Here is a 19,981-nt window from a genome sequence, read left to right on the forward strand (position 1 = left end):
ATGATCTAAGCCCCAGAGGCAAACGCTTTAATCAAGTTTGCGTTAACATTTTTCAGACATTCCTTATTTACAGCTATACAGCTCTGGGACGGGGGTCATGTTGTTGAGTGAGTAGCAAAGAAAAGGATGACAGCTCTCAAGACTCTGGTGTAAATTGGCGTCTGGAGCACATTTGGTCGATAGTGGAGGCATCAGAGGTTTTCTCATCTCCTCATTTCCACAGAACAGGCTTTACTGGTCATTTGTTTATTTTCCAGTGCTCAATCCAGTTGCAACTTCCTCTGTATTTCCTAATTTTCTATACGTGGACACACACAGGTTCTGTTTTAGAGGCGTTAAAAGGTGTTTATAGAGGTACAACATTGAACAAGCCTTCATTACTGTCACAAGGCAGATGCTTGTACAGGAGGTTTATTTACAAGAAACAAAATAGGAACAGTCAAAATATTAGAAATAGATACAACAATATTAGAAAGAAAGGCAAAACTATGCTGGCTACAACCCAAAAACATCATATAATGAACAGGGTCCAATAGGCACAGGTCAAACAGGCGTAACAAGATCCATACAGGCTAGTTGAGGTCAGAGTCGAGAACGGGGAACATACAGAATGATAATGTCATGAACGTACAAGAACAGGAAGTGTACTTTACAAAGGGTGAAGTGAAACAAAGGAGGCTAAAACACACAGATGTAATAGGACACAAGTGGACAATCAGAACGACGGTGACTGTGAGTGTGGGAATGCAGGTGGTTGCTGGGAGTCGGAGTTCATGGCGGCCATGTCTGTAGGCCAGGTGAACCAAAGTTCCTGAAGTTATGTGATGTGACAATCAGCCTATTAATGATAACTGTTTATAATAACAGATAACATAACATATATAAACAGATAACTGTTTATAATAACACAATAAATCTGAACATATATATATATATCATAGCTTCTTAATACAAACAACCCGAGCTTGTGTTACTCTTGATGTGTATTTCTCCTTATGTTTTGAGGGTTTCCTCCCAATTCTCCAGGTTTCTTCGCTCTTAATGGAACATGTTTTTGCATGGCTTCCTGTAATGGACCTGGGTCCTGCCTTGTGCCCAGTTTTACCAGGACTGGCTCCTGTCCAGCAGTTGACGAAATTGTCATGTCATCATGTTTCCTATTGTCAGTGTCTTCTTTCAGGATGATGCTTCCTGCCACACTGCATAAACATGATAAAGGTGTTGATTTGGCTTCCAATCTCAATCTGATGAGACGTGCTGGACGAACCCCACGAAGTCCATGGAAACCCCACACAATATCAGGCAGGTGGTTTTATTGTTATAGCTGATCAATTAATATTACTTTGCTTGCACTGTAATTAATATTCAATATGCATTGTCTTATTAGTGTTTACATGGACATTCCCATAAAGGCTCACTCGGGTCCAGTTTGGAACTGTGTGAGTGTGTGTGTTCCAGGTTCCTACTGGACCACCGGGAATGGTTCAGGGTCTGGGAGATCATATCACACACACACACACACACACACACACACACACGCATACTTACTTTCTTATTACAACAACCACAGTGTGCAATAATTTCCCTTGTCAATAACTGTGTAATCTAATCTAATCTAATCTAATCTAATCTAATCTAATCTAATCTAATCTAATCTAATCTAATCTAATCTAATCTAATCTAATCTAATCAGTCTTAACTATTTTCCTCACCACTAGAAGAGCAGCTTTAAAATTCTAATGTCTAGCCAATTAATTTGCAGAAAGAGAAAAAAAAACACACTTTGTGCTTTGGGGTACTCTTCGCATAGTTGCATGAAAAAGGACTAATTAAATTATCAAAGGCACGTCCATCTACTTCTGGGACTCAAGAAGAGCTTTTTAACGTCGCGTTTTTCAGATTTTCAGGTGTTGTTTTTGTTGATAGTGCTGGATGTGTGGTTATTTGTGTCATAAATAGCCTCGGAGAGCCTTAATGACGCGTCCCTAGAGAACGAGAGAAGAGGACTGTTACAAAGACACTAGACTGCGCCTCTCTGATTGACCAGCGCTAAAGAGAAGTTCAAGTGTGTCTATTTCTTTGTCTTGCCTTAGACCATAGGAGTATATGTGTGGTATGTGTGTATGTGCAGGGGGTTGGGGAGGAAAAATTTGTATGCAGGCAGCACCGTGGCGTCCCCCATGCTCTTCAGAATTTGTATTCCCTCACCTGCCTGTTGCTGTGAATTATGGGAAGTTCATCTCGCCTGTGTTAATGTGGGAGCACGTGTGAGGGCTTCTCAACGCCTGCCCAAGTTTCATTATTCATCATTTCTATTCATCGTTATGAATCTGTTATGTTCGATATTTCAACGTGTTTGTCATTTGGATAAATTTAATGAATGTTAACGAAATGTGCTGCAAATTAGGCTTGAAACTGAAACTGTTGATATTTCTCTACCACGCCACGCTATTGCTGTTTGCATCAATTCTCGGTTTTGCACATGCCACATGTGCACGAGCATAGGAGAACTAGATGGAGGTCCGACTAAGAGAAATCGTGCTCAGTGATATGATAAAAGGTAATATATCCCAGCTTCTCTATTAAAAGGTGTATCTGGACAAAAATGGTATTGATATTTACAGGTATTACATTTTTGCGCCATGTTTCCCTCCACCACTTTGGTCCCAGCTCAAATGTTGTTGTTTTGGGGACCTTGAAAATGAACCCTGTCCCCGACATTGTCCTCTTTCTGAACACCACAATGAGCAAAATCCGTCAGCAAAGTGAGACAAACCATGCTGTACTCATTAACATACCAGCTCTCTTAGCCTTTATTTGGGATTACTACGAAATGTGTCACTCTATAAGCAGGCCATCTCCATGATTTAAGTCTAAAAATTGCTCCTGTGGCTTCGTTTTTTACTGATAAAAGAAGTTCTTGATCTGCATGGCATATCAGATTGCAGGCAGAAAAGCCAAGTAAAAGCCTTTGTGTACAAAGAAAACAAATTAGATAATGAAAAAAACAAGAAAAGGAAGATTTATCAAAACATTTATACAGTCAGATTCCTGTTCTTGGATGAGAGGAGTGGAACCTGATGTGGTCTTCTTAGGTTGAAGGAAATGCATTTTGAAACGCTTTTCTGCTCAGCAGTGCTGTATGAAGTAGATATGTGTGTTACTGTAACCTTCCTGTCAGTCAGTGTGAATCAGCCTGGCCGTTCTCCTCTGACCGGCGTTATCATCAAGGTTTCCATTTCCACCTGAGGAACTCTCACTCTTTGTTTTTCATTTATTCTGTATATCTGTGTATTCGAGTTGCAATAAAACGCATCAATAAAGTATATGTGAACGCAATTTGAGAAAAGTTGAAAGGCTATAAAATATCTGTTAGTGTATGTCTGTGATTTCTACCAATTCTTTGTGATTGTTGAGGTCAAAAATGCTGATTTCACTGTTTTGTTTTGTTTTTTATTTGAGATGCAGCTTGTGTAGGTTTTGTGCTGTGGAATTGTTGAATTTGCAAGCACAGGATTCTTCTATTAAACTCCTAGGAGTGAAGACACATATGTAATGACTCTAAGAGCTGTACTCATGATTGAAAGCAAGGCTGAATGTGTGTTATGATGATGTCACATGTCATGTCTTGACCCGAATCTACAGAAAATATGCTCTAAATATCAGAGGGTTTGGTTGATATTGTGTTCATTTTTGCTTATCACAAATTTGTGAAAGCCTGAAGGGACTGACTTTTGACAATAAACTCTAAACTCTAAATCTTGTTTAGAATTAGTTGATAGTTTGGTGTTCAGTATGGACAAATTTAGGTTTTGTTTCAAGTAAAAATCTGGCACTCACATAAGTTTTTTTTTATTTGTTTGGTTTGTCCATACGTTAGCACAATCCCTGAAGCTGTGAAAAAAGAAATGTTTGCAGTGATGCCATAATATCTTCTTAAATAATAATCTTCTTAAAAGAACCATTGTTTATTAGTGCCATAAAGAACATTTTTATAGTCTACAAAACCTTTATCTACAACAGAGAGCCTTTTGTGCCATGGAAACATTTCATTAATGTCATTACTGTTCTTCAGAGAACCATCCTCCCTGATAAAGAACCATATACAAACCTTTATTTTAAGAATATACCAACATTATTTGTTTCTGCAGCTTATTTAAGCCAGGAAGATGGATTTCATGGGCCTGAAAGCTCACCTCTGGTCTACAGCAAACAATAACTTGTCCTACTATTAAACACATTTCACTTTACATAAATAAATAAATAAACCTGATGCTCTCCCTCAGGTTCTCATTTACACTGTTAACAAACCCAGTACACTGTACAAAACCACTGAAGTAAAATATCCTGAATATGGGGAAATGTATATAATATTACTTGTTACAAGTTTATAATATAAATCAAATCCCTTTTTGAATGGGTTTTACTCAGCTATTATTCTCCTTCCAAATAGTTTCACTGCTTTCTAGGAATCTGTTTTTCAATCTGAATTATTTCAAGTTTTGTGTAAAAAACAAAACAAAAAAAACCACCCCAAAAACTAAAATAAATAAATAAACAAACAAACAAAGAAACAAATGAACAAATAATAATGATAATAATTATATATATATAATATATATATATATATATATATATATATATATATATATTATTATTATTATTATTATTATTATTATTATTATTATTATAAAATAAACAAAAAAAGGAAAAGAAAAAAGAAAAATGTCCAAAATAAAGGTTTGATACTAGATACATTTGACTAGATATTTTAACTTGCTAAGATGTTATTTTTTTCAATGCAGAAGAGAGAGAGAGAGAGAGAGAGAGAGAGGGGAAGAGAGAGAGACCACAGGGAGAGATATGAAAGAAGTTTGGCAGAGTTTGCTGCAGAAAAAAAAGAGCAAGAAAACCATGAATAGAGGCGAAATCTAAAGAAAACATACCCAGATTTGCAGATTAGCTGCAAAGATTAAAGTTAGAGTAAGAGTTTTTAGTAAGAGTTTAATGATACTAACCATCCAACCCCAAAACCCACACTTGGTTAAATTTGTGTCTCTCTCTTTCATGAGCTGAGGATCAAACAGACAGACAGTGTCTCATCCTTCAACCTGGTCTTCGTTCAGCATCAGGAAGCCTGGTCAAGCCTTAGTTGTCTCTTTATGGCCCAAAGCACATGCAGTGGCAGAGGTCAATCTCATTCACTGCCATGGAAATCAGCCCTGAGCCTGGCGCTCTGACCACCCCCAGAATTTTATACACTCTCCTCTCCTCCCCGCTCCTCCAGCCTTCCTTAAATCTCTTCATCCATGCATTTACAAAGTCATTAATGAGACATTCAGGGCCTTTTGAGTCAGCCAGCTACATTGTGTTTTTAAAGGAGAAGAAGACAGAGCTGAAGAAAGACAGAAAGAGAGCGAAAGAATGGAAGACAAGTGCAAAGAGGGAGAGCAAATAGACGAGTGGGCCAGAAATGCACCCCCAGCTGAAAGCAGTTAGATCATGTTCTTTTCATGGTCCGATTAGAATCAAATCGATCCCTCCCTCTTCCCTCACTCCGTGGGCCGGCCCAGGCCTTTTAGGATAGGAGACCAAAGAGAGAGTTCTCCAAACGGCCCAGCCGGCTGCTCCACCTGAATGATAATCACCCTCGCCCTCTGGCCTGACAAGACACAAGTGTCTAAATGTGTTCGGAATGGACTCACTCGTAATGTTGTGTCTATCTGTACGTGTGAGAGGAAAACGAAAAATCGTGAGAGAGAAAAAAACTGATGCAAAAAGATTTACCTGAAGCGATTATGAAGCCAAAATTACAATGTCATTTCACAATATGGGGCATATACATTACCTACTGCCTTTAACTCTCAAACAGCAATAATAATAATAATAATAATAATAATAATAATAATAATAATAATTATTATTATTATTATTATTATTATTATTATTATTATTATTATTATTATTATTCTTCTTGTTCTTATTCTTATTCACAAATATCAAAAGCAAGCCAATTAAAACTACTCTGAATAAATTTCTGAATCATTTTAAGATAGAAATAATGTATTTTATTTTATATTTTTCCATTTTATTATAATTTTTTTTAATAATATACATCAGCAGTTTTACTTTAGAAGTCAATAAATATTAGATTCCTAAACATTAGGCATAACCTGTGATCTTAATGGATGTGCATGTAAAATGGAAAGTTAATTATTTAGCACATTTGTTATTATTACTATTACTATTATTGTTATTATAATTATTATTATTGTTGTTGTTGTTGTTGTTGCTGTTGTATTTAAAATGTAAAATGCCATTTCATGGCAGTACTTATTCGTCTGGGCAATTTTGTTAAGTGGGCCTTTAAAAATGCAAAGGGGAGATTTTGTGTGTAAGTGCTTTTGTGTAAGTGATATCTTGTACGCAGTCTGTATTGGATCTTAGGCGTTTAATGTGTCTGCAGTGTGTCTAGGGTCTATTTAATGAATAAAACAGAGCTGTGTAGGGGGATATTTAGTGTCATAGTACCAAGTGCTATTAAAGGCCCTTGGAGAATGGATGATACCAGCAGTCCCCTGGCAGCTGCACCCACTTGAGAGAGCAGGAGCGAGGGATAGAGAGACAGGGAGAGAGGAATGGGGGGGAGTTTCGCTTACTCCGAGTGCTATATGGGATGTTGATGGTTTGAACAGAGGGAAGGGCTGCATTGAGAGGGTGGCTCTGATGGACTCTGTCTGTAACCTTTACTCTTACAGCTGGGCCAACACCTGCCTCCCCTCTGAGCACCAGCACCACAACTCATTCAAATTTTAATACCCGCTCAACTCTTTCTGCCCCCGAGATGACCTCAGCACAGATTAATGAGTCAAATCCAGCGAGTTATGATCTCATTATTGGACTCAACTGGTAGAATAGGAATCCTTCATGTCTATTCTCTGTAAAGTTGGTTGTATGGCTCACCTCTCTCTCTCTCTCTCTCTCTCTCTATCTCACTTTCTCAGGGGTTACTTTTAACTGAAAGGCAGCTGCTCTGTAAGTTTGGGGGTGGGGTTGCCCTGTTGCCTGTCATGCTGCTCCCTGTCTCTCACCTTATCCTCATCTCTATTCATCCTGCAGCTGCATTTCTCTCTCTCTCTCTCTCTCTCTCTCTCTCTCTCTCTCAATCTCTCTCTCTCTCACTCTCTCTCTCTCTCAGTCCCGAAGATGGATGTCAGAGCCCCCCAAAACAGTCCAACAATAGCCTCCAGCACAAGGTGAGCTCCCGCAGCTGTGGAAGGGACTTTCTCGGGGCCGCTAACTGGCTAGCATGAACGACCCAGTATGGCAACAGTATGCTTTTGTTCTGGCTCTCAGCCTGAAAAGGGCCAAGGGGGGCTTCAGCGCAGCGTCCTAACACCAACTCATTTTTCTCTCTCTCTCTGTGTGCCCTCTTTACCCTTCTCCCCCTCCATCTTTCCCCCTCTCCTCCTCTGCAGCTGTGTATGTGTGTGCGCTGAAGTGGGCGGGAGGAAGTGTGAGGGCATGGGGATGATGGAATACGGGCGTGAGGCGGGCGGTTGGGGCCTGTTTTGGGCGCGTTTTCCCCGCCGCCTGATTAGAGGGTCGTTTATGGGCCTTGTGACGCTTTTGTCTGGCATGTTCAGGGGCGGCCGCGCTCCGTAATTGGACGATTGGCCACGCTCTGCGGCGGCACCGGTGATTTATAACGCCCACTGAATGGACCTGACTTCATAACGGCACAGGAACAGTGCTGAATGCACGGCAGCAAAAAACGCCCGTGAAAGGATGAAACATCCACCGAGGCCTTTGTGTCGGTGTGAAATCAGCCAACGGGGACAAAGAGAGTCCCCCTCTTTCTTTCTCCATTTCTATTTTCTCTACTTCTCTCTCTTTATTAATCTCTTTCGCCCCTCTGCCTCCCTGTTTATCTAGATCACTGCTTTTTAGGCCACTCTCTTTTTTCTCTCCTCTGGCCCTCGTCTCTCTCACTGTCAAACCATCTCTCTCTGTCTCGGCTTGGCCTCATCCCCTTTTCTCTCTTCCTTTCTCTCCATTTGCTTTTGTACTGTCTTTGTTAATGGCTTTGTATTAGGAGTTGTCCTCTAATATTCATTTCAGGACAGGGCTTTTTAGTCTGACTCGTTTTATCTTAATCTCACAGTCTTTACAAAGTTGTCTCGCAGCACAAGGGGACAGTGCGACGAGGCGAAACCCGGTGAAGTTGAGCTGCAATCTCCCGGGATTTCCCATACAATTTCCCAGTATGGATATTCTTCAAAACTTGAGTTCTGCACACTTTTAGGAAGTCTGAGACACTCGTTCAGACATAGTTCTTCTGTGAAAGAAGTGAAAGTTCAGGCACTTTTACAAGGGTCTGAAACTAGAAGAGAGATCATCTCTAATTCCGTGATCCATAACAGTAAAAAGGTAACTATTACAGAAAATCAACACAACTGAACATAAATCCTCATTCGAAGATTTCAGAGGAAAATATTCTCTTATCCAAATCGATTTATCCAAACAGACATTATTCAACTTTCCTTGAAAGCTGGAAAGGAATTCTATACTGAATCTAAAAGCATGTGATTCCATTTATATTGTATTCTGACTATTTAAAGTCTAGTTCTTTCAAATTGAACACCAGGTTATTAAATACTTACTGCCCTGCCCCCTTACACTGTGATTTATTATGCTGTAAGAATATAATAATAAATACATGTGTACAGTTATGAAGGATTCTAGAAATGTTGAGAGAGAGAGAGAGAGAGAGAGAGAGAGAGAGTGTGTGTGTGTGTGTGTGTGTGTATGTGTGTGTTTCATAGCACACAATCTTTATCAAATGACTCCACACTCTAGTGTGCTTGTGAATGCATGTGTGTGTGTGTGTGTGTGTAGTGGTGGGGGCTAGTAGTAAAGCTCATGGTGTGTACAGGGCAGCTTTTAATGACCTCCTAATTAAGTTTTACACTCCCACCATTGGTCTGATCATGTAGTAGGGGTTAAAGGTTGAGCATATAGCGACCACTGACAATATTCAATTTCCATAGAAAGTTCAGCAAAAGAAATTTTACCCTTTTTTTCTTAGCAGGTATAAGCAAAGTTCTACAGTTTAGCTTACCCAACTCATACAGATAACTCAAATACGAATAATATACTGACCGATCACAATACCCGAGAATACATGGAGATTATTCATTTATTCTAATTATTTAAAAACAATAAATCATTCTTCATTCTGAACATAAGAAGCTATCTGAGTGAAGGATATCATTTACATGTGAATAACTGGAAAAACTCATATTTGCCATATTTGAAGAAATGAGCCTTATTTTCTACAGTTTTGAAATTTGTACTTTTCAAACCAGAACCTTTCACTTCTTGGTGAAACTCTAGATTAGATATCTAGGGAAATGAATGGATAAAGAGGTTTAAGAGCATCGACTGGATGAAGGATCTGCTACATGTATGTGTTTGTAAGTCACAGATAATGTATAAAGCAAGCCTGCTTGGGACCTGGTTCTATCCCTAATGAATAAGTGTGGCCAATTATTTCTGACTTTCCTAAGTTCCCTTGGGACTCGGGTGGGAGTGAGTGAGTATTAAAAGTTCCAACAGTTCCCCCTCCCTGTAGTCCCCTTGCCCCCTGATGCTAGCCTGCAAGGGGGGGTTAATATAGTCGCTTTACCCCTTGTGTTAAATAGGAACAGTTTCTCTTGTGTTAATTCCCCATTTTGTCGGTGTCTGTGCGCAAGGCCTCTTGCCGCTCAGTTCCTTATTCCCTGCCTAAATGCTTCACTATCCCTCCCCTCCTCTCGTTTTTTCCTCCTACCCTCCCTGTTTTGCCTCGTTCCCTTTTCTTCTCATTCCTCGTCTGGTTCTCGTGAGGCCAGCCAGATTATGTTGCTAAGGAGATTTTTCTTACCCTGCTCTCTCTCTCTCTCTCTCCCTCTCTCTCTCTCTCTTTTTGCTTTTTCAGTGTTTTTCATTGATTTGGCGTTAATGCATTTTGAATGCCCCTCAGTGTGTGTTGGGGGGTGTGCAGGGGTTCACACTCAGTGGAGGAATTCTCCTCTGAAGGGGTAGATGGGGAGGGTGTCTAAAGAAAAGTGTAAGACCTAAAGAGAGCCACTCAAGTGAAAAATGAGGTGATTTTTACCGATCTTGGGACCTCGATCGCACACAAATACATATATACACACTCAATAAAACCGTGACCACCCACTCCTCTCTTCTCCCCTCCCTGCCATTACACTCTAAAAAGCCACCTCAGAATCATGAGAGTGTATTGGTGGACATAGATGTCACTCTTCAAGAAATGTGGGTCGGACCTGGCAGAACAGAGTTCAAAAGAAGTCAAGCCACAGTTCAGTCCATCGCCGTAAACTTTCATGAAGGCAGGAATAACAGGAAACTGGCATTTAATGAGACTCCTGATTTTTCTTTACATTGTGGATTTAACAGACAGGAAAGAAAGAAGAGTTAAGCATTCAATGTACAGAAAAAAAAACGGCATTGTAAAAGAGTCATAATTCAAGGAAGGGTCACACATAGACAACCAGGATATCATTAAACAGGAGGCAAATCCAGCAGACAATGCAAGGATCAACACACAGCAATAGCAGTCAGATAAAAACACTCAACTCAAGCCATGAGTAATTCTAAACAACATTATTTTGGATTTTCTTGTCTGATAATCTAAACAGCACCAATGAATCTTGGACTTGAGAGCAGTTTCAGTCAGGGATCCCTGGGGAAGAGCTGGATCATCTGACGCAGGAGTATCATAATTTTTCATGTATCGTAATCTCACTGCTTTTTCTGTTTGCACATGTGCCAATTCCCAGATCTGCTTACTCTTCCTTACTCTGGATGCTTCTCTCAAATGCTGGAATAGTGGAGGTTGTAAAAGATGCATTGGAATCCTTTATCACAATGAGTTATGGAGTTTTGGCAACGCTCGATCTGATGTAGGCTGAGACTCTTTTTGTTATTTATTCTGACAAAATGATTGGAAGAATTTCATGAAATCACATCATTGGTTTATGGGTAGCCTGAGGAAGGACTCACATTGGTGTTTATTCTAGCAGAATTCCAGACATGTAAGCTAAAGTGAAGTCCACTAACTGACACGTTGGGGATACTCTAGTATCTAAACAACGTGCTTAAGATGACTTCAGAGGTTTCCATGTTTTGTGGTGGCGAATTCGGTTGGTGCGACTAATTAATACTGAAGAGAAGCAATTACTGATTACTATAATGCTTGTAAAATCTTTGGACATGCTGATCAGTCATAAAATCAAGAGAACAATGTGACCATATAAAACATGGTGCTGGTAATGGATCTAGAAAACAGCTTGTCCAGTATGTCCTGTTTTAAGCACATAAGTGACAGGATTTTATATACCATCTTAGATCACTGTTAAGTGATGGTCAGCAAAAACATGCTTCTAGTCAGATTTATGGTCTCCTGCAATCCAGAATTAGGAATAAATGGGTCAGAGTAATGAAAAGTTAGAGCATTTGAGATTTCAAAAGGCTTGGGATGACGCATCAGACCATAGCAGAGGTCTCGGATTTCCTTTCAGCAATGAAGTCAGAGAGGTCAATGAATTGAATGCCCTTATGAACCTTTTATAGACCCCCAGAAAACATCTTCAAACCATTGATTGTTCGGGGTTGTGACCAGGAGAGTACTGCTTCCACCTTATATCTATAGCCTGGGTATTTCATTTCCAAATGCCTGGATGGTGGAAGGGGCAGTGACAAGACCATAGGAGATTATCAGGCATTCATAATACCCATAAGTAGGTAATGAAGGTGTGGTCTTCTATGTACCCCTGGTCTGTGCAGGTGCAGAAGTAGTGCACTTTAATGTTACTGTATTCAGGCCGTAATTCCCCTGCCCTTTTTGTGTCCACAAAGTTGAATCCTGCAGCTGCAGGAGGCAGAAGAGATGAATGAACCTTAAAGCCAGTGCTTCCTTTACATATGCCTTTATTGCCTGAGTTTCTGGGACTAACAGCAGACTGGTGAGGAGCCAGAGACAGGGTCAATGGTACAATCTTAAGCACAGTGAATCCACAGTACAGAGAAAACCCCTTCTAATCTCATAGTGAAAGTCTTGCTTGGTCTACTTCTCTTGAATTAATTTCCAGTCTTAAAGTGGCAGAGGTTTGAAGTTAAGATGAGGCTTTTAACACTGACATGCACAAGAGGCAACGGATTGAATCGGTTGAAGGTTAGCTGTTCATCTCTGTGACCGAGCTCAGCCTGGAGGGTCTCATTTAAACCTTGATGTAAAGCAGTTTTAAGTCCTGGCTCAGTCCATCCACTTTCAGCAGGGAGGGTTCAGAGACTTAATCTGGGGCTGGGTTTTTTCCCCTGTGATACTGTTAAGAGCCACTCAAATGGGTTGAAATCTTAGTTGTAGTGCTCACTGATCACTAATCACTAATGATCACTAATTTCCAAAATTTCTGTACTTAAATTATTTTCATATCTCCCAAAATTCATCCAAAACTTGTCCAAAGTTTGCTTTAAAGATTTGTTTATTTATTTATTTATTTATTTATTTTTTTATGTTTCATAAAAGAGCTGAATAAGCCCTTTAAAAGGAAAAAAAAAGTAAACTAAATTAGTATAAATCATTTTTAATATACAATTCTTCAAGATGTATGAGTTTATTTATTTATTTGTTTGTTTGTTTGTTTGTTTGTTTGTTTTATACTTTTTCTTATTTCTGTATTAATTAAGATACAAATGTTGACTCTGTTATATTTTGTGCATGTGTGTGTTGTTTGCAGGTGTGTGCCCGAGGGCCTGGTCACTGCTCCTCTCTAAAACAGTTCCAGACAAACACATCCACACTTGACCTTTCACCCTTGACCCCCAAGACCACAAAACAATCACAAATGACCACTGACTTACACATGCTAATCATTTCAATGGTTTTCGCTGCAGGGAACAGAAAAAAAATACACCCTCCCTTTCTGTCCCCTTCTATTTTGGCAAAATGTGATGGCACGTTAATGACTGGTGAATTAATCAGCACTTTATAAAGGTGGTTTAGATAGATAGATAGATAGATAGATAGATAGATAGATAGATAGATAGATAGATAGATAGATAGACAGACAGACAGAGATAGATAGATAGATAGATAGATAGATAGATAGATAGATAGATAGATAGATAGATAGATAGATAGATGGATAGACAGACAGACAGAGATAGATAGATAGATAGATAGATAGATAGATAGATAGATAGATAGATAGATAGACAGACAGACAGAGATAGATAGATAGATAGATAGATAGATAGATAGATAGATAGATAGATAGATAGATAGATAGATAGATAGATAGATAGATAGATAGACAGACAGACAGACAGACAGACAGAGATAGATAGATAGATAGATAGATAGATAGATAGATAGATAGATAGATAGATAGATAGATAGATAGATAGACAGACAGACAGAGATAGATAGATAGATAGATAGATAGATAGACAGACAGACAGACAGACAGACAGACAGACAGACAGACAGATAGATAGATAGATAGATAGATAGATAGATAGATAGATAGATAGACATAGATAGATAGATAGATAGATAGATAGATAGATAGATAGATAGATAGATAGATAGACAGACAGACAGACAGAGATAGATAGATAGATAGATAGATAGATAGATAGATAGATAGATAGATAGATAGATAGATAGACAGATAGACAGAGAGAGATAGATAGATAGATAGATAGATAGATAGATAGATAGATAGATAGATAGACAGACAGACAGACAGACAGACAGACAGACAGACAGACAGACAGAGATAGATAGATAGATAGATAGATAGATAGATAGATAGATAGATAGATAGATAGATAGATAGATAGATAGATAGATAGATAGATAGATAGATAGATAGATAGACAGACAGAGATAGATAGATAGATTAACGATCCCCAAACTGACCGTGATAACATCACAGGTTACAGACTTACCCAGAATCACAGAGTGCATGAAATTAAGCAAGGGCAGAAAACAGAAACAAACATAATTTACATCACTACTTGTTTTTGTGTCAGAATTCCAAACAACACACTGCACGAATTCTAGGAATCCCCCCCCCCCCGGAAAGCTGTGCTTCCTGTAGAAATGATGTTTGAATAATCTCACTCATGTATAAATATTTCAGCTCTGTTCTGTTTACGTTGCTGAGAAATTTAGGCAAACAGTCTTTCTTCTTTTCCTATACCATGTATTTCCATGTGTGTGTGTGTGTGTGTGCGTGTGTGTGTGTGTTTGGCCGAATACGTACACTGCGTGGAGTGACACATTTCTGATCCAGTCCTTTATTTCCATTCTAAGTGTAAAAAGAGAAGATTATAGAGCAGGTTTGGGGAGCAGATGAAGGAGATATGATTTTCTGACTGTTTATACAGTCTTTTTCATGCGTTATAAGATTGTATTGATGCGGTTATACAGTTTCTTCTGTCTGAGAAAGAAAATGAGACTGCAGAAAACGAGTGAAGATGCTGTGATGGATATTTTAGCAAGCTCCGTAAGTTACACAGAGCTGCCACTCATTTAGCATTCTTCCTAGGAAATCACTGATTGCTCATTCTTGCCAATAATATGCAAATTTCTAATATGGGAAAAAAAGGCAGTTTGGTTTCAGTACAAATCAAGAGTGTCAAGAGATTGGGGTCATAACACCAGCTTCATTTTTATTTTTTATTTTTGTTTTGTGATTGTTGCAGCCAAGTTGAGGAGATATTTGTGCCTGTTTTTTTTTTTTTTGTTGCAGAGAACTACTTAAATTGGTGAAATTGCAAGCACAGGATTCTTCTTTTAGACTCCTAAAAGTGAAGACAAATATATAAGAATTTTTTTAATGATAGCTATACACATGGATGCATGTGAATGAACGAGGATTTTGGGTGAATGTGTGCACTGATGATGATCACACAACGCATCTTGGGCCAAATTTGGAGCAAAGGCTGCCGCAAGCTCCTCTGAATAACAAAGAGTTTGCTTGATTAGAGTAAATATAATGATATGATGACACTAATTGATGACACTAATTCAGAGGGTTAATCCTCTTCCTCTGAGCAGCTAAACACTAAAATAAAAAAACAGAATAAAGCAATAAATCATACGCCTGTCATCTTATTTATTACTGTATTAAGTTGACACTAGGCAATTCCCAGATCTGAGTCATTTACAATAACCCTGCATTCATACCTGAGTTAATACTAATAATATGATTTAATGTTGAGTTAAGGCATGTGTTAATCAGGAACTAATAAAAGGGCTAACCTTAACTACGACATGAGTCTGATGAACAACGCCCACCTTAGTTAATGTATTAATGAGGCACTAAATCAAACCTGCTCCTTGTGAACAATTTGAAATGATGCTCATCAACGTCATCTTCTCTCTGACTGATTTATGGTGTCTCTCTGTGTTCATGCATACATTAACTAAAAAATTCCAACAAATGTATAAAAATGGAAGCCTCACACCTCCAGCGTCCTGGGTTTGAGTCTCGCTCCCACTCACTGTGTGTGTGCATGTCCTCCCCATGATTGGTGGGCTTCCTCCGGGTGCTCCGGTTTCCTCCCACAGTCCAAAGCCATGCTTCTAGGCTGATTGGAGTCTCTAAATTGGCCGTAGTGTGTGACTGCGTGTGTCCTGCAATGGATTGGCATTCCGTCCAGGGTGTATCCTGCCTTGATGCCCAGTGATGCCTGAGATAGGCACCATCTCCCCGTGACCAGAGGATAGATCGGATAAGCGGTACAGCGGTATGATGAAATGCAAAAAATATATTAAAAAAATGATCAGTTTATAAGATGTTAGTTCCTGATTAGTAGATGCCATAACTCATCATAAGTGAATATTAATTCAAGTATTAGTGTGGGGATTATTCATGCACTGTTATTGTAATTATCATTAGATGGAGCCCAATCCTCTTCAAGCTTTTAAAATGTAAGTTTATGTAAAACTACAGTTAAAGATTCCATCCAGTTACAGTAATGAGGTTTCTGCAGGAAATTGTTGAACAGAATGTGGAAATTGATTCACCCACACTAAAAAAACCCACCACAAGAGACTGAACTAAACCTCAGTAATAAAGTACATGTGATTTATTTTCAACAAACAGAATCTTATAATACTTTGGCCAATAATTGTTTTATTAGCTACTGTAAAAAGCAATAACGACAGGTTGGTATGTTCTACATAATAGGGTTGTTTGGTGCTGCTGAGTGAAGACGCTCACAGCTCCACCTCCACATATCTTCATCATGTCATTAAGGCAAATCTTCATGTGTATAAAATCTACCCGAGTAAGATGGTCAAATATCAACTCACACCAAATCACAGTGTTTCACGCTCTCTCAGCCTCGTTATGCGAACCGGTTGCCTTCTGAGAAAGGACGAGCAAAAGAGAGCAAAGAGAGATTCTGTCATTCATCACCTCATCCTCCATTTGATCCCTTTCATCGGGTATCGTTTTAATTCTGGAAGAGAGGAGCAGAAAAAAAAACAGCAAAACTGAGCTAATGTCTTTTTTTGTTCTCCGCAGGACGGTCCATCCTTTCTTCTTCGTCGCCGGTACAAATCAGGCTGTAGCGCACCCTTTCTCCTAGCACAGAGGGCCCGGACGGGCCCAGAGAAAGATCTCAATTGGGCGACGATGTGAACACAGTTAATCCTCTATTGGTGTCAAGGTGACCAGAAAAAATCGGCTTAATGTGACTTTGTTAAACTGGACACAGTTCGGCCATTCAAAATCAGCACCCCCAACCGCACGTCTCCTCTGTCTGCTCCAACTCCACGCTCTCTCCTGCCCTGTTTACCACCCACATACACCCCGGAGCACTGCATTAACACACATACATTCATAAGGCTGGTTTATTAAAGGCTGTTGTGTGTCAGTGAAGTGATTAGTATAAGCCTGCTCAAAAGGAAGAGTGACATGGCAGCAGTCCATGGGCCCTAAAATGTGTAAAATCTCCTCCCATCTTGAAGCCTAAGCCCCTATTTCATGCACATTAGGGCTGTGTAAACTGTCTCCTGTCTTCTTCTGACAGTGTGATCCGCTAAGCATGGTGCCACCATTTCTTCCAAACTTCAAGCTTCATATAACCAACTCACAAGTGAGGAAGTTCAGCAAAAGCTTTCATTTGGCTTTCATTTCATCCACACGAAACTAAAACTTCTTTTCTTTTTCTCTGCTAAATTTAGACCACGTTTATTACTGCCTTATGCTGAAAAATTAAGTCCATGCTTTCATCATTTCCAGGCCAGGTTCTGGATTTCCTGGAAAAATATGTTAATGGTAAACTCCAGAATATCTAACACTGTTTAACACACATACTCACTTACACCAACGAAAAGCACCGCCCTACACCGGCTCACATTATATACTGATTATAAAACCCCTACAAAGCTGTCCCTGGCTTAACACCCCATTACCTTTGTGACCTTACTCAGTCCTACACGTCTCCCTGCAACAAGCAGTAATAGAGATCTGTAAAGCCAGGATTTACTCTGCCTCATGCTCATTTTAATCGAGGCAGAGAGAGCAGGAGAGGGAATGACAGGGTGAAGAGATAATGGCTTAGTTTTAAAAAAATATAAATGCAAATACTCAAATACACCCTTTTTACCAGTACACTGGCGCTCTTATGGGACATTTTCAATCAATGAAAAGAAATGAATGAATAATTTTCTGGCTGCGAGTCTGATATAAAATGAGTCAAGACGTGTGTTTTTCCCGCTGTTGCATAAGAATTTTAGTGGTTACAGGAACCCCTTCCAATTTTAGAGGCTTATGAACAAACACTTGGGGCATCACAGAGAGCAGAAACATTTGTGTTTTAAATGTTTAATAAAATAAATATAGATTTATCCCAAAGGAAGGGATGAGGGAAAGGAAAATATGTCTCCATATTTTGTGTTTTTAGGCTGAAATCTGTCCACTCGGGTTAATGAGATTAGTTCAAACTACTGTATGTTTAATATTTTGGACGTTTTTTATGTAGCTGCTCGTTAATACGCTGTGTGTTGTCCACTCTCATCTGCTTATTTTACAGATTCAATACACAGTGTCACAGAATTCAGGCAGCTGCAAATGCAGTGAGAGATTATTAGAAACATATACAAACAAATCCAAAGCGTGAGACCCGAGATCCGGCGATGTGAAAATCATCGTTAGAGGACAGAACTCAGGAGATAACACTAAGGATGAACTAGAGATCAATGGCTTGGTAACGTCATGCATGAACTGTCAGGTAGTAACTGCTTCAGGGTCAGGGTCAGGGTCAAGATGGATCCCAGGAGTACTGGCTGCAACGTGGGAATCAATCCAACTACATGTTTCTAGACAGTGAAAGAAAACCGGACAATCTGCAGGAATCCGACACAAACGCAGTAAGGACATGGAAATGCAGAATGCTTTCGTCTAATTACCCCAAAGCGATGTCACGCTGCCATTCAACAGTCTTTTCTCGCTGTCAATCAAACAGCAACACACACACTGCTCTGGACACTTTAACAGATTTTTACTAGAAGAAAAGTTAAAAAAAATGAATTATTAGTAAAATATGAAAATGTATCTTATCTAACAGATCACAGTATTTAATATAAAACACTGCAAGGTTTTAATATAATAGACAAGTCAAGAACTTCCTTTGCATGAAATAGCACACACACACACACACACACAGTTGTATAAATGCAGGGCTGTTTCCCTTTAAATTTCATAGGCTCCGTGCAGACATACATGTGTACACACACACACACACACACAGTTGTATAAATGCAGGGCTGTTTCCCTTTAAATTTCATAGGCTCCGTGCAGACATACATGTGTACACACACACACACACACACACTCAGCTGTAGCTGTAGCTGTACAGGATTGTCTCCCTCTAAATCTCAATGACTCAATGCACACACACACATACAGATGTACCAGTGCAGGACTGTTTCCCTTTAAATTTCATAGGCACAGTGCGGACATACATGTGTACACACACACACACACTACACACACACACACACACACACACACTAAGCTGTAGCTGTACAGGATTGTCTTCATCTAAATCTCAATGGCTCAATGCACACACACACACACACACACACAAAATGCAGGAGTTTTCCTTTAAATTTCATAGGCTCAGTGCAGACATACATGTCTAAATACACACACACACACACACACACACACCAACACAGAGATTGTATCACAGTATATGTGTTATGTGGGAAAGATCGCCTCCTATCGGTGTCCATGAAAACAGCATCACAGCAGTGTGAGAGAAAGTGAACAGTGAGGCACTGTGACTCCTGTGTGTAGTTCCTGGACTTGCACACAGTGACACCAATCAGTCTGTATGGAAGTCTTCTAAACACAAGTCCTGGTTATATAAAACACTATGCATTTAAATGTTCACTGAATTTGAAGTTAGTTAAGGTTAGTTGTGTGTAATCTTAAACAACTTGAGGATGAGCCCGGGGGAGGAAATGACGTGGGATCACAAAGCTGCATTGTTGTCTCACACAATCCTATTCATTGAGTTTTGTGTGTGAAGAATGGACACTTTGTAGGTCCATCAGGTTGGGTCTTTGTTTTCTACTCTAGTAATTCAGTCCCAGTTAATAGTGTGTGAGTGTATAGGAGATGAGCAGAAAACCTGGACTGAAAGGTAATTCACGCCACATGCGTCTCTAGTGAAGTTAAATATGTAGTGGAGTTATGCCGGATTCCTCGATTTCCTCTCAGGCTCACTTCCTCTCTTCTGGGTCGGTTTAGTTGTGGAATGCAGCTCACGTGCACAACTAAAATCAGATTTAAAAAAATTGTTTCTCCAATGCATTTCTCTCTGTGTCTCAAACTCGTTAATTGTAACGCAACCCCAGGAAGCCACGGTGCAAATGATTGTGTAA

Source organism: Hemibagrus wyckioides, linkage group LG25, assembly GCF_019097595.1.
Source record: "Hemibagrus wyckioides isolate EC202008001 linkage group LG25, SWU_Hwy_1.0, whole genome shotgun sequence".
Classification (NCBI taxonomy): Eukaryota; Metazoa; Chordata; class Actinopteri; order Siluriformes; family Bagridae; genus Hemibagrus; species Hemibagrus wyckioides.